This window comes from Ranitomeya imitator, chromosome 3 (genome assembly GCF_032444005.1).
Source record: "Ranitomeya imitator isolate aRanImi1 chromosome 3, aRanImi1.pri, whole genome shotgun sequence".
NCBI lineage: Eukaryota > Metazoa > Chordata > Amphibia > Anura > Dendrobatidae > Ranitomeya > Ranitomeya imitator.
The window spans coordinates 384,079,084-384,096,043 of record NC_091284.1 but is presented as its reverse complement, the minus strand read 5'-3'; positions in this window follow the sequence as shown (position 1 = coordinate 384,096,043).

Below are 16,960 nucleotides of genomic sequence, written 5' to 3'. Positions count from 1 at the left end.
CTAACCAATGATGTCAAAAGACGGGCAGCGCTAACAAGGGTGGTGCTGCGTATCATTAGAAAGGAAAGTCACACCTCAGGGACAGTGGAATGGTCTCAATGAGACACATTTTCTACGTGTTGAGTTCCACGTGGGCAAGGAGAAAAGTCAGCCACCTTGTACAAATGCAGCAGTACTGCTGTACAAGGTGGCTGTTTTACATAGAAACACCTGGGGGTGGGGGGCAGGCTCCCTTCAATTTCAGTTCATGTGCCTGTGTGGCGTTTGCAGGTCACGTTGCAAGCTACACAGCAGGGGAACAGCTGGCGGTGCTGAACCCCACTGACACATTGACTGGTGTTTTTCTCTGTGCAGCTCGCATGTCCGGGCAAAAACTGGCGGTGTTAGAGCCCAGGGTCAGCAGGAGGAGGAGAGGAGCAATGTGTAGGCCGAAGCCTGCACTGGTGGCAGCTTTTGGTCAGTTGTGCCAGCGTGGCTTGTGCTGGACACGATGCCGGCTACACAGCGGGGGAACAGCTGGCGGTGCTGAACCCCACTAACACATTGGCTGGTGTTTTTCTCTGTGCAGTTAGCACTTCCGGGCAGAAACTGGCGGTGTTTGAGCCCAGGGTCAGCAGGAGGAGGAGAGGAGCAGAGTGTAGGCCGAAGCCTGCACTGGTGGCAGCTTTTGGTCAGTTGTGCCAGCGTGGCTTGTGCTGGACACGATGCCGACTACACAGCAGGGGAACAGCTGGCGGTGCTGAACCTCACTAACACATTGACTGGTGTTTTTCTCTGTGCAGCTAGCAGTTCCGGGCAAAAACTAGCGGTGTTTGAGCCCAGGGTCAGCAGGAGAGGAGCAGAGTGTAGGCCGAAGCCTAGTTGAACCAATTTCAAAGGTTACCTTTAACCCCCCTCAGGTGTTGCAAGGTACAAGAGCCACACCTTGTGCAGCATTAATGCTGCACAAGTAAAAGGTTGCTCTATTTGTTTTGCTCCTTGCACACGCTGACTAAAACACGTACACTATTTAGCCCATTATACTGTCAAACAGTTGTGGAGGCGTGACTTGTCTTTTTAAGGAGACGCAGCACAGGTGTCAAAATTTGCACCTAGGTACTGGGCGCAGATTCTTGAGCATTGTTATTTGCTGTACAGGAGTCTGCGCTATTGTGATCCCTTGGCCATGCGCTGTGAGCGCTTCCTGTCTTCTGACCTCATTTCATTTCGGCCGTTGCGGTTAGCGATGGACATGAATCCCAGACCCACAGTGTGTTTTCAAAAAATCACACTGCGTGGCTGTGATTCGTGGCCTTGTGCAGTAAATAGGTTTGCCGCTTACACATGTCCTTACACCTGCTCCAGACTGGGCGGCCTCAGCTGATCCCTTATCGCCTACCACGGCCAGGAGGCCGCACAGTCTGAAGAAGGCGGAAGGAGATGAGTTAAGACAGGCGAACATATGCACTGCTCGTGCCCATAAACCACACCCTCGCTGACAAAATAAATATGACAACGAGGGGCGTTGTTTCTAGCAGGGCGGATGCACAGGTGCAGCCAGCTAACCATGATGACAAAAGACGGGAAACGCTACCAAGGGGGGTGCTGCGTATCATTAGAAAGGAAAGTCACACCTCAGGGACAGTGGAATGGTCTCAATGAGACACATTTTGTACGTGTTGAGTTCCACGTGGGCAAGGAGAAAAAGTCAGCCACCTTGTACAAATGCAGCAGTACTGCTGTACTAGGTGGCTGTTATACATAGAAACACCTGGGGGGGTGGGGCCAGGTTCCCTTTAATTTCAGTTCATGTGCCTGCGTGGCGTTTGCAGGTCACGTTGCCGGCTACACAGCAGGGGAACAGCTGGCGTTGCTGAACCCCACTAACACATTGGCTGGTGTTTTTCTCTGTGCAGCTAGCACTTCCGGGCAAAAACTAGCGGTGTTTGAGCCCAGGGTCAGCAGGAGGAGGAGAGGAGCAGAGTGTAGGCCGAAGCCTGCACTGGTGGCAGCTTTTGTTCTGTTGTGCCAGCGTGGCTTGTGCTGGACACGTTGCCGACTACACAGCAGGGGAACAGCTGGCGGTGCTGAACCCCACTGACACATCACCTAGTGTTTTTCTGTGTAGACAACACTTCCAGGTGGCAACTGACAGTGTTGAAACCCAGGGAATCAAAGAGGAGCAGAGTGTAGGCCGAAGCCTGCAGTGGAGCAAGTTGAAAGGGAACCTTTAACCCCCCCCCCCCAGGCATTTGTTGCTGAAAGAGCCATCTTGTACAGCAGTAATACTGCACATGGAAAATGGTGGCTCTGAAAATTATGCTCCTTGCAAACGCTGAAGTACACACTCATATAATGTGTCCCCTCACACCGTCAAACCATCCCGGAAGTGGGACTTTCCTTTGTAATGTGACACAGCACAGCCGTCATTCCAACCCCCTTGGTGCCAGGCGCCACCTCCTCAACGTTGTTTGGTTCTGTCACGGAGCCCGCGCTGTAATGTTATCCCTTGGCCATGCACAGTTAGCGGTGCCCGTCTTCTGACATCATGTAGGTGTCAGGCTGGCAGTGCCTGTGCGTCCAAGCTGCCCGAGATCCAACCTTGCAGTGTCATCTAATGTAGTCCCACTGCGGGCCAGGGATCCATGGGCATGCGCAGTGCATATCATCGCCTCTCACTCACCTCCTTCCTGCTTCTTCAGACTGTGCGGCGTCACGGCCGTGGCATGCTATTAGGGATCAGCTGACGCCGCCTAGTCTGAAGAAGCGTGAAGAAGGGGAGTGAGAGGCTAGTATATGCACTGCGCATGGCCATGGATACCAGGCCCACTGTGGGATCACATTAGACGACACTGCGAGGTGTGATTTCGGGCAGCGTGGACGCACAGGCGCAGCCAGGACGACAACAAATGATGTCAGAGGACGGGCAGCGCAAACTGTGCATGGCCAAGGGATAACCTAACAGCGCAGGGTCCATGACGGAATCAAACAACGCTAAGGAGGCAGCGCACGGTGCCAAGGGGGTAGCAATGACGGCTGTGCTGCGTCACATTACAAAGGAAAGTCCCACCTCCGGGACGGTTGGACGGTGTGAGGGGACACATTACATGAGTGTGTAGTTCAGCGTTTGCAAGGAGCATAATTTCAAGAGCGACCTTTCCCTTGCAGTATTAGTGCTGCACATGGTGACTCTTTCAGTAACAAACGCCTAGGGGGGGGGGGACAGGTCCCCTTACATTTTAGTTGTGCCAGCGTGGCGGTCGCATGACACGTTGCCGGATACACAGCTGGGGATCAGCTGACGTTACTGAACCCCAATAACAGAGGAGCGACTGTTGACTGTGCACACAGCACTTCCAGGCACCAACTGGCGGTGTTAGAGCCCAGGGACAGCAGGAGGAGCAGATTGGAGGTATTGCCGCACACACAGCTGGGGATCAGCTGACGTTACTGAACCCCAATAACAGAGGAGCGACTGTTGACTGTGCACACAGCACTTCCAGGCACCAACTGGCGGTGTTAGAGCCCAGGGACAGCAGGAGGAGCAGATTGGAGGTATTGCCGCACACACAGCTGGGGATCAGCTGACGTTACTGAACCCCAATAACAGAGGAGCGACTGTTGACTGTGCACACAGCACTTCCAGGCACCAACTGGCGGTGTTAGAGCCCAGGGACAGCAGGAGGAGCAGAGGAACAGAGTGTAGGCCGAAGCCTGATTGGAGCAAGTTGAAAGGAAACCTTTAACCCCCCCCCCAAGACGTTTGTAGCTGAAAGAGCCATCTTGTGCAGCACTAAGGATGCAAAAGGAAAAGGTTGCTCTTTTAATTATGCTCCTTGCAAACACCGAAGTAAACACTAAAAATGTGTCCCTTTATACCGTTAAACCGTTCCGGAGGTGCGAATTTCCTTCGTAATGGGACACAGCACAGCTGTCATTCCTATCCCCTTGATGCCGTGCGCTGCCTCCTCAGCGTTGTTTTAAGCTGTCACGGAGCCTGCGCTGTTCTGTTAGCCCTTGGCCATGCCCAATTAGCGCTGCCTGTCTTCTGACATAATTTGGTGTCAGGCTGTCAGTGCCTGTGCGTCCACGCTGCTCCAGATCCCACCTCGCAGTCTCGTCTAACGTAATCCCACTGCGGGCCTTGGAACCATGGGCATGCACAGTGCATAACCTCGACTCTCACTCCCCTCCTTCCCTCTTCTTCAGACTGTGCGGTGTCACGGCCATGGCATGCTAGGGATCAGCTGACGGCGCACAGTCTAAAGAAGGCGGAGGGAAATGAGCGAGAGCCCGAGGGGAAGATATGCACTGCGCATGCCCATGGATCCCAGGCCCGCAGTGTGACTCAATCAGAAAACACTGCGAGGCGGGATCTCGGGCAGCGCGGCCGCACAGGCGCAGCCAGCCTGACACCAAATTATGTCAGAAGACAGGCAGCGCAAATAGGGCATGCCCAAGGGATAACAGAACAGCGCAGGCTCCGTGACAGCTTAAAACAACGCTGAGGAGGCAGCGCATGGCACCAAGGGGGTAGGAATGACGGCTGTGCTGCGTCACATTACGAAGGAAAGTCCCAGCTCCAGGACGGTATAACGGTATCAGTGAACACATTTTATAAGTGTTAAGTTCTGCGTGTGCAAAGAGCTAAAAACAAAGAGCTACCTTTTCCTTGTGCAGCATTACTGCTGCACAAGATGGCTCTTTCAGTAACAAACGACGGGGGGGGGGGGACAGGTTCCCTTACATTTAGGTTGTTGTGCCAGCGTGGCGGTCGCAGGACACATTGCCGGCTACACAGCTGGGGATCAGCTGACGTTACTGAAACCCAATAACACTGGGTCGTATGTTTTTACTGTGCAGCCTGCACTTCTGAGCCGCAACTGGCGGTGTTGGAGCCCAGGAATAGCAGTTCAGATGGTAGAAAGATGAACACAGCAGGAGACCTGGATGACACCCAATTACTTAATCAGGCAGAGGAGTGGCAAATTCCTGCGAGATCCAGGCCTGGTTCATTTTCAGGAAAGTAAGCCGGTCAACGTTATCGGAGGATAGTCGCATGCGACGGTCTGTTAGTACACCACCTGCGGCACTAAAGACACGTTCCGATAAGACACTAGCCGCAGGGCAAGCCAGCACCTCCAATGCATACTGGCTTAGCTCTGGCCATGTATCCAGCTTAGAGACCCAAAACTTGAACGGGGAAGAGCCGTCTGGGAGTACAGTAAGAGGGCAAGCCATGTAGTCTGTCACCATCTGACGGAACCGTTGCCTCCTGCTGACTGGAGCCGCCGGTGATGGTGTAGACATTTGGGGCGGGCACACAAAAGTGTGCCAGAGTTGTGCCATACTGGGCTTGCCTTGGGCAGAGGCACTGCTTCTGCTCCCTCTTTGGGCAGAGCCTCCCCCACTGCCTCGACGCACTGAGCTGCTTTGTAAAGCACTAGCAGCACTCCTCTCAGTTGGACAGGAGAAGATGATGGAATTCACCAGTGTGTCGTGGTACTCCCGCAATTTACGCTCCCGGGTCAACGCAGGGATGAGGTTTTGGACGTTGTCCCGGTAGCGAGGATCGAGGAGGGTGAACACCCAATAATCAGGCATGTTGAGAATGTGGTCGATGCGGCGGTCGTTTCTCAGGCACTGCAGCATGAAATCCACCATGTGCTGCAGAGTGCCAACTGGCCCAGAAACGCTGTCCCCTGCTTGAGACATGATCTCTGCCCGCTCGTCATCACCCCACCCTCGCTGTACACACTGACCACTGGACAATTGTGTCGCTCCCTCCTCTGGACGGAGCTCTTCCTCCTCCATTGACTCCTCCTCATCCTCCTCACAAATTGGCCCCTGCGTACCCCTTTGTGAGGAACCACGTGGCGCTGACTCTCCAGAAGCTGATGGAAAAGGTGACTCCTCATCCTCCACCTCTTCCACCACATCATCCCTTAACCCTTGCAAAGTTTGCTGAAGCAGGCAGATAAGGGGGACAGTCATGCTGACTAGTGCATCATCTGCACTTGCCATCCGCGTGGAATAATCAAAAGGATGCAAAACCTGGCAGACGTCCTTCATAGTGGCCCACTCTGTGGTTGTGAAGTCTGATCGGCGCTGACTGCGACTTCTTTGCGCCTGATGCAGCTGGTACTCCATAACTGCTTGCTGCTGCTCACACAACCGCTCCAACATATGTAACGTTGAATTCCACCGGGTAGGTAGGTCACATATGATGCGGTGTTCCGGAAGGCGGAATCGGCGCTGCAGAGCAGCAATGCGGGATCTGGCCAAGCTGGAACGCCGCAAGTGAGCACACTCTAGGCGGACCTTGTGCAGCAGGGCATCAAGATCCGGATAGTCCCTCAGAAAACTCTGCACAACCAAATTGAGCACATGTGCCAGACATGGGATGTGAGTGAGGTTGCCAAGGGCCAAAGCTGCCACCAGATTTCGGCCATTGTCACACACTACCATGCCTGGCTGGAGATTCGCTGGCAGTAACCACACATCGCTCTCCTGCTTGATGGCATTCCAGAGCTCCTGCGCTGTGTGGCTTCGATGCCCCAATGAAACTAGTTTCAAGATGGCCTGCTGACGTTTGGCCACGGCTGTGCTCATGTCGGTCATAGGTAAACGTTCACGGGTCCATGTGGAGGTGGACTGTGACGGATCCTGCAGAGAGGAATCAGAGGAACTGGTGTAAGAGGAGGAGTCGATGCGTACAGACTGGATTCCTGCAATCCTTGGAGTGGGCAGGACACGTCCTGCGCCACTCGCACGATCTGTACCTGGCTCAACAACATTAACCCAATGGGCAGTGAGGGAAACATATCGCCCCTGTACATGCTGACTGGTCCACGCATCGGTGGTGAGGTGGACCTTGCTACTGACGGCGTTCAGTAGCGCATGTTTTATGTTTGCCTCAACATGCCTGTGCAGGGCAGGGACAGCCTGCCTGCTGAAGTAAAAGCGGCTGGGCACCTTGTACTGTGGGACTGCCAATGCCATCAAGTCACGGAAGCTGTCAGTCTCCACCAGCCTGAACGAGAGCATTTCCTGGGACAACAGTTTGGCAATGCCTGCATTCAGAGCCTGTGCTCGGGGGTGGTTGGCCGAGAATGCCCGCCTTTTCTCCCATGCCTGGACTACCGATGGCTGTAGAGTAGACTGGGAGTGTGAGGATGACTGGGAAGGTGGTGCTGTGGGTGGAATTACACTAGGTCTCTGGACAACAGTGGAGGAAGAGGCAACACGAGATGAAGAGGTGGTAGCTGCCGCTGTTGGTTGGCCTACGTCTTCACTGTGTTTCTGTAACTCCACCGCGTGCCTGTTCCGCACATGTTTCCACATATTTGTGGTATTGAGGTTGCTGACACTTTTACCTCTTTTTACTTTCTGATGACACAGCTTGCATTTGACAAAACAAATGTCATCTGCAACTGTGTCAAAAAAGGACCAGGCACTGCAAGTCTTGGGAGCGCCCTTTTTGGCTTTGGAAAGAGACAGGCTCCTAACGGGTGCCAAAGTGGAGGCTACAGGCTCCGCAGTCTTCCCCCTCCCTCTCCCTCTTTGGCCCGTAAGGGGAAGCTCTTCCTCAGAGCTGCTCCCACCACCTTCCTGTTCCTCACGCCACGATGGGTCAAGGACCTCATCATCTCCACTACCCTCTGCCACCAACTGCTCCTCCTGGGTAGTCTCGGCAGCACAGTACGCATCAGAAAGCGGCACCTGAGTTTCATCATCAGATGCGTACTGCGCTGTGGTCACCGGAGGCACTGGCCCACCTGCCTCTTCAGAGTCAGAGAGATAAAGCTTTTGGGCATCACTGCACACTGCCTCTTCTTCCATTTCTCCAATGCTGCTTGGCTGGCCCCCTGTTTCCAAGCCAAGAGATTCAGAGAACAGAAGTAGAGACGGCTCCTGTCCTGGGCTCTCTGACTGCCTGGCCAATTTGGCAGGTGGTGAAGAGACAGATGGCTGCTCTCCAGTGCTCTGTGCCTGAGAGGATGTGGCACTAACTGAAGTCGATGCCGAGGCGTTAGCTGCCATCCACCCGACAACGGCTTCAATTTGGTCTTCACGTAGCAGCGGTGCACGGCGCTCTCCGACAAAGCTGCGCATGAAGGACTGTTCCCTGCTGAAACTGAGTGACGACGAGTCACCGGCGCCCGCAGCAGGCACAGAATCACCACGTCCTCTCCCTGCTCCTCTCCCTGCTCCGCGCCCACGCCCACGTGCCTTACTCCCTGCCCTCTTCCTCTTGGTTGACAGATAAAGATAAGCAGAAAAGTACTAAGGCCTTAGTGTGCTTATTCCTGAAATGCTCCTCCTAACAGGTGTAAGAAACACTAATGTTGTAAATTGTGGACTAAACTTTATTATTTTTCAAATGTGGCCTACACAAGTGTTAAGTTGTGTTTGGTGAACTTAACTTTTTTTTTTGGTGCAGATCGGGCTACAGAGCTAGTTTAAATCACACGGAGACCGTGTAGACAGCCGTAAACGGCGCTGCAAGGCCAAAAAACCCTCCTCTCGGTTATCCTATATAGTGTTTTTCCACTATTTAGCTGGATACGAGTGGAAAGACACTAATAGGAATTTTTTTTTTCAAATTTTAAACTGGCTGCACTATTTGAAAAAAAGGAAATTGTTTTTCAAGGTATGAGGCAGTAACGCACCCTGAGCTGAATCCAACCGGCTATGGCTGCACACAGACTACAGGGCGAGCTGCGCTCACACAGAGACCGTGCAGACAGCCGTAAATGGCGCTGCAAGGCCAACAAACCCTCCTCTAGGTTATCCTATATAGTGTTTTTCCACTATTTAGCTGGATACGAGTGGAAAGACACTAATAGGAATTTTTTTTTTTCAAATTTTAAACAGGCTGCACTATTTGAAAAAAAGTAAAATTTTTCTCAAGGTATGAGGCAGTGACGCACCCTGAGCTGAATCCAACCGGCTATGGCTGCACACAGACTACAGGGCGAGCTGCGCTCACACAGAGACCGTGCAGACAGCCGTAAACGGCGCTGCAAGGCCAACAAACCCTCCTCTAGGTTATCCTATATAGTGTTTTTCCACTATTTAGCTGGATACGAGTGGAAAGACACTAATAGGAATTTTTTTTTTCAAATTTTAAACAGGCTGCACTATTTGAAAAAAAGTAAAATTTTTCTCAAGGTATGAGGCAGTAACGAACCCTGAGCTGAATCCAACCGGCTATGGCTGCACACAGACTACAGGGCGAGCTGGGCTCACACGGAGACCGTGCAGACAGCCGTAAACGGCGCTGCAAGGCCAAAAAAACCTCCTCTAGGTTATCCTATATAGTGTTTTTCCACTATTTAGCTGGATACGAGTGGAAAGACACTAATAGGAATTTTTTTTTTCAAATTTTAAACTGGCTGCACTATTTGAAAAAAAGGAAATAGTTTTTCAAGGTATGAGGCAGTAACGCACCCTGAGCTGAATCCAACCGGCTATGGCTGCACACAGACTACAGGGCGAGCTGCGCTCACACAGAGACCGTGCAGACAGCCGTAAACGGCGCTGCAAGGCCAAAAAACCCTCCTCTAGGTTATCCTATATAGTGTTTTTCCACTATTTAGCTGGATACGAGTGGAAAGACACTAATAGGAATTTTTGTTTTTCAAATTTTAAACAGGCTGCACTATTTGAAAAAAAGTAAAATTTTTCTCTAGGTATGAGCCAGTAACGAACCCTGAGCTGAATCCAACCGGCTATGGCTGCACACAGACTACAGGGCGAGCTGGGCTCACACGGAGACCGTGCAGACAGCCGTAAATGGCGCTGCAAGGCCAACAAACCCTCCTCTAGGTTATCCTATATAGTGTTTTTCCACTATTTAGCTGGATACGAGTGGAAAGACACTAATAGGAATTTTTTTTTTTCAAATTTTAAACAGGCTGCACTATTTGAAAAAAAAGTAAAATTTTTCTCAAGGTATGAGACAGTAACGAACCCTGAGCTGAATCCAACCGGCTATGGCTGCACACAGACTACAGGGCGAGCTGGGCTCACACGGAGACCGTGCAGACAGCCGTAAACGGCGCTGCAAGGCCCAAAAACCCCCCTCTAGGTTATCCTATGTAGTGTTTTTCCACAATAGAGCTGGAGACTGGTGGAAAAACACTAATAGGAAATTTGAGAAAAAATGTGCAGCAGGCTGCACTAAGAGCAAAAAAGGACAACTGTGTGAGGCAGTGTGAACCCCCCCTGAGCTGAATACAACCGGGTATATGGCTGCACACAGACTACAGAGTGAGCTGCACACACACACACACAGAGACCTTGCAGAACGCTGTTAAAACAGCGCTGCAAGGCAAGAGCAAGGTGAACAGTGAAGAACACACAGCGTTTTGCTAAATTAGCCTTTGGAAAGGAAAATAAAGCAATTAGCTAGCTCGACTGGCCCTCAGTTAGAACACAGCGTCCTGTCCCTAACTGAAATCACAGCAGAGTGAGCGCAAAATGGCGGCAGCGTTTTTTATAGTGCAGAGTGACATCATTTCAGCAGCCAATCCAAGCCTTGCCAGTACTTACATGCCCACCATGCTAAACAGGATGTGCCCACACTTCCAATCATTCCTCATTGGCTGCTGCGTTCAGTTTGAATTCTGGGAACTTCCGATTCCGGTATCCGATACGCGGGAAGTATCGGAATTCGGTATCGGAATTCCGATACCGCAAATATCGGCCGATACCCGATACTTGCGGTATCGGAATGCTCAACACTACTTATGACGATGGGATATTTTGTTTTTTCTTTTTTTGTTAAATTTGCAAAAATTTCAACATTTCTGTTTTTTTTTCAGTCAAGATGGGGTGCAGAGTATAAATTAATGTGAAAAAATGAACTTTTTTGAATTTACTAAATGGTTGCAATGAATCAAAGAGTGAAACATTTAAAGGGGTCCGAATACTTTCCGTACCCACTGTAATAGTTGCTGTTTGGGGAGGTTGGAGATGGGGAGGTCGGGGGATTTTTATTCTTACCAGCTGCGTCTTTTACAAGTATTAGTATAAGAAGACCACATTCTGGCCTCATTCTCACCTCATTCTGACCTCATTCTGGCCTCTTTCTGCCTTTCATAGACTTACATTGAGCGTTTGTGATGTAGCTTCTAACTTTTGGCCAGTAAGAAGCTGCGCTCTCAAGATAGAGACGTAGTACTGGAGCTGTGCCAAAAACCAGTGAATACGCCAGTATGAGTATGTGACCAGGGCAAGGGACTTGTGCTTAAAGCTCCACTCCAGCTATGAAAAAAACCCTGCTGGAGTGGTGCTTTAATAATTTAATAAGCGATTTATTATAAAGTTAATAAAGGCTTGGAGTAAATGTTTGCAGTCACTTTATGTGACTGCAGATTGCCAAAACATGACAGGAAGCACCTGCTGCATGAGAGATATCAGGTGTTCATACAACTATGTTTGCAATGTGCATGTGTTCACTAGAAAGGTTTTGCTTCTCTCAATAGAAGAGAATTGAAAGAAGCCAAAAGAGTTGTCACGCGACCCCCTGCTGACATCACCGATGCTGGGGCCTTTGTTACTGTACATGGGGAAACTCAGTATACATTATTAATTGTCAAGGGAGCACTTAAGAAGCATAATTGTTTATAGGGGCACAAGTAGCATATCTATCGGGTGGCAGAGAATGCTGATCTGGCTGTCAGTAAGTGCTAGGGCACGATTACAGGAGCCACTCCCTATACAGTGGCGACAGAAACAGTGCCAGCACCACCCCTTATGACTGGAACAGCAAGGCTGCCAGGAGGTTCATTTCCTCCTGGCAGTCGGACTCTCAGTGCAGGCGCTGCATGGTGTGAGAACGCTTTTAACTATTTTACAATGTTTTTGAGGAAGCAGTGGGGACATCATTCTATGTAGCTGGGAACTCTGTTGGACATCAAACTGTATATACGTGAGCTGCGAGCCCTTCCTACTGTGTATAAGGGAGCTGTGAGACTATCATACTGTGTATAGGGGACATGTAGGGACATTATATTGTGTATAATGGAGCAGTTGGCCCATTATACTGTGTACAGGGGAACTGTGGTTGACATCATACTGCATGTACAGGAGCTGTGGACCAACCATACTGTGACTATGGAAGCTGTGAAGGCATTATACTGTGCATAGGGGAGTAGTTGACCCATTATACTGTATATAGGGGAGCTCTGGGGGGCATAATACTTTCTATATTGGAGTTCTGTTGGCATTATACTGTGCATAGGGGAGCTGAGGGATCATCATAGCACTGGCATTACTATGTGGTGCGGTAAGAGGAGCCATTATTGTAACACACATCACATGCTGTAGGACACATATGGTAGCAATGGCTCAGTATTGGGGTATCAGCAGAATGAGTAGTTTGAACAGATTGGGAATAGATAGGGACAATACTGGAAACGTGAGAAGTCAGATGTGTCTTTGGCTACTTTCACACTTCCGGCGGTACGGGCCAGTCGCAATGCGTCGGGCCAACGTACCGACGGACGTTGTGAAATAACTGCAAGACGTGGGCAGCAGATGCAGTTTTTCAATGCATCCGCTGCCCATTCTGCTGTCCAGGGAGGAGGGGGCGGAGTTTCGGCCGCACATGCGCAATCAAAAATGGCGGACATGTCGCACAAAAAAAGTTACATTGAACTTTTTTTGTGTGTCAGGTCCGCCAAAACATGACGGATCCGTCGCACGATGGATGCCACATGTGCCCATCCGTCACGATCCGTCACGATCCTGCAAGCACATTTGCAGGATCCGTTTTTTGCCCATAATGACGGATTGCGACAGAGGACAAAAGACGGAAGTGTGAAAGTAGCCTTTGTTGACATCATACACAGATCAACTGACATTTACTGTCTGATAGATTAAAGGCTGTGAGCCTGTGGAACTTTCTTGATGATCATTCCCATATGTTTTCATGGAGCAAAGGAGCTAACAGACACTGCTGTGGTTTTTGTGAATGAGAATAAATTTCCACTATCAAACTGTCATCATCAGTCATATCATAATGCCTCAATTATGTCAGTAAGATATACTGGATAGAAAGCACGGATTCAGCAACTTAATGGGTTTGCCATCTATGTCCCCAGTGCTGGACACAGCCTGAACTTGGCGGGAGTAATAGTAACAGAGTGTTGTCTACAAACTAAAATTCTTTGACTTTGTGCAGCATATGTGTACATTTTTTGCTGCTTCTACTCATCTCTGGAAAATATTGGCATCATCTTTAGGAAAAGATTTCATGGTCAAACGTTTGTCTGACACACGATGGTCAACACATTTTGATGCTGTTCTTGCTCTGTATGGGAAGGTCGAGAAAATAAAAATTGCACTGGATTCTCTATTTAACACTGAACAGCAAGTGAATACAAGATACAAGGCGAGAGGCAGAAGAGTTGAGCAAAAATAAAATGGAGAACCTAGAAACAATCTTTCTCACAATTCATTGGAATGGCATTCTATAAAGAATGAAAAAAAAAAAACAAGCGAAGCCCTGCAATCAAATGATGTGAATATCCTTGTTGCCACTAATCTTCTTGAGTCTATGAAAACCTATCTTCAGGAAACTAAATACATAGTGAATATGAAATAAAAGCCAGGAGTATGTGTCCAGATAGAGATTACAGTGATAGGAATGAATATGAAGTGTGCGACTTAGTAGATATGATAATGATGGATCAGCAGTAGTGATAAGCGAGTGTACTCGTTGCTAAGGTTTTCCCGAGCACGGTCGGTTGACCTCCGAGTATTTGTTAGTGTTCAGAGATTTAGTTTTCATCCCGGCAGCTGAATGATTTACAGCTATTAGCCAGGCTGAGTACATGTGGGGGTTGCCTGGTTGCTAGGGAATCCCCACAAGTAATCAAGCTGGCTAATAGCTGTAAATCATGCTGCTGAGGCGATGAAGACGTAATCTCCGAGCAGTCATAATTACTCGGAGACCACCTGAGCGTGCTTGGGAAAACCAGAGCAAGACGTACACTCGCTCATCACTAATCAGCAGAAGAAGAGGTACCTCTTGGTAAACCTGAAAAGTTCAAGGTGGAAACTTTCTTCCCAATTCTGGACACTCTAATCTTGGATCTGACAATAAATGGACAGGTTTATTCACAGCTTGGAAATCTGCTTTCTTTCTTCAGTGAATTCAAAACGATTGCTTCTGATGCATTAAAGAAAAAAATTTGATCGTCTGGCTAATATGTAACTCAAAGACCTCAATTATGATAACCTTTTAAATAAACGTGAGCATCTTAAGCACTACACGGCTCTTGAAGAAAATTGTCACACTCTCCCTGCATTGTACAGAAAAATAATTTCAGACAATTTGAAATCTGTTTTCTCGAATGTTGAAATTGCACTCAGATTGTTCATGTGCAATATGGTAACCATCTGTACTGGAGAATGTTCTTGTTCAACACTAAAGCTCATAAAAAATAGCTTTGTAGCACAATGGGGCAGCATCACTTGAACTGGCTTTCACTCATGAGCATGGAAAATGAAATCCTGAACACCATTGACTTTAAAGCCAATAATAAAGCAATTCTCTGAAAAAATGCTGCAAATGCTTTTTATAATAAGAAGTTTGTACTTTCGTGCTGTGCCATCTAATGTGTGTGGCTTACTTAGCATTATTGTGTTTTTCAAGTCTTGTGTATTGTTGAAAGGTTTAGCTTGTTGACTAGATGATGCTGTACAGCTTGCTTTTAATATTTTAACACCAGTTGGTTGAAGTGCCAATAAAATAAATATATATGTAATATTATAGAGCATTTACTTTTTATTCCTGTGATTGGTTGTCGTATAGACCCCAGCCGATGCCAATAATGCTGTTAAGATGAACCTGATTGCAAATACAAATTTGGCACCGCTAAACTAATAAAATCTTTATATGTCAGTGGATAACATTTTTTTTAAACTTTGTAAAGAAAAATGGATTGTGCTTCCATTTTCTGAATCTAGTAACTTTTATTTTCTTCTAACGATAAGCCTGTATGAGGACTTTTTTTCTTGTGCATCAAACTGAAGTTTTTGTTGCTACTATTTTTCTAGTATATTTCTTGATTTGATCTGTTTTCATTGCATTTTTGGTGTGTGTGTGCAATGACAAAAAATAGCAATTCTGGTGTTGATTCCTCTTTAGATTTGGCACTCAAATTATGAGGTAAATAATTTTATATTTTATTAGTGCCAGAGGCTTAGCTAGGGGTTCAGCTCAGGGGGGTGAGACATCTGAGTGGGCCCCTAACCTCTGATTACAACTATGGTGGGGCACTGTTGTGAATTCCGCTCTTGGGCTCCCTCCGGTGGTTGTAAGTGGCACTTTTGTGAGTTCTGCTCTTGGGCTCCCTCTTGTGGTTTCTAGTGGTATGGCTGCTCCTTGGAGTTAGCTGTCATCAGCTGCCTCCACTTATTGTCCGCTATTTAAGTCTGGCTCTTTCTTCAGCCTGTGCCACTTGTCAATGTTCCTGGCTGGATTCAAATCTCTGCTTGGATTCTCCTGGTTTCCTGACCAGTTCTGCAAAGATAAGTTCTGGCTTTGCTCATTTCAGTCCACATGTTGTGGACTTATTGTTCTGTGCATTCTATATTTGTCCAGCTTGTCAGTATGGATTTTTTCTGTTAGCTGGAAGCTCTGGGAAGCAGATTTAACCTCCACACCTTTAGTCAGGTGTGGAGATTTTGTAAACTCTGTGTGGATTGTTTTGTAGTTTTTATACTGACCGCACAGTATCCTTTCCTGTCCTATCTATCAAGCTAGACTGGCCTCCTATGCTAAAATCTGATTTAATTTCTGCGTATGTTATTTTCCCCTCCTCTCACCGTCAATATTTGTGGGGGGCTATCTTTCCTTTGGGGATTTTCACTGAGGCAAGATAGGTTTCCTGTTTCCATCTTTAGGGGAAGTTAGATCTTAGGCTGTGCCGAGGGGTCTAGGGAGCGTCAGGTACCCCCCACGGCTATTTTTAGTTGCGCTGCTAGGTTCAGGGTCTGCGGTCAGTACAGATACCACCTCCTTCAGAGCTTGTCTCATGTTGTTCTTAAACCACCAGATAATAACAGTACAAGTGGCCGAAAATGAATTAAATGTATCTCAAATAGTGTTGAGCATTCCGATACCGCAAGTATCGGGTATCGGCCGATACTTGCGGTATCGGAATTCCGATACCGAGATCCGATACTTTTGTGGTATCGGGTATCGGTATCGGATACATAGAGATGTGTAAAATAAAGAATTAAAATAAAAAATATTGATATATTTACCTCTCCGGCGGCCCCTGGACTCAGCGCGGGTAACCGGCAGGCTTCGTTGTTCAAAATCAGCGCTTTTAGGACCTGAGAATCACGTCCCGGCTTCTGATTGGTCGCGGGCCGCCCATGTGACCGCCACGCGACCAATCACAAGCCGCGACGTCATTCGCAGGTCCTTAACGCGCTCATTTTTAAAAAATGAGCGCGTTAATGGCTTTCAAAGACGTAGCGGCTTGTGATTGGTCGCGGCCACGCGACCAATCACAAGCCGCGACGTCACCGCAAGCTATTAACGCGCTCATTTTTAAAAATGAGCGCGTTAATGACTTTCAAAGACGTAGCGGCTTGTGATTGGTCGCGTGGCCGCGACCAATCACAAGCCGCGACGTCACCGCAAGCTATTAACGCGCTCATTTTTAAAAATGAGCGCGTTAATGACTTTCAAAGACGTAGCGGCTTGTGATTGGTCGCGGCCACGCGACCAATCACAAGCCGCGACGTCACTGCAAGCTATTAACGCGCTCATTTTTAAAAATGAGCGCGTTAATGGCTTTCAAAGACGTAGCGGCTTGTGATTGGTCGCGTGGCCGCGACCAATCACAAGCCGCTACGTCTTTGAAAGTCATTACCGCGCTCATTTTTAAAAAATGAGCGCGTTAAGGACCTGCGAATGACGTCACGGCTTGTGATTGGTCGCGTGACGGTCACA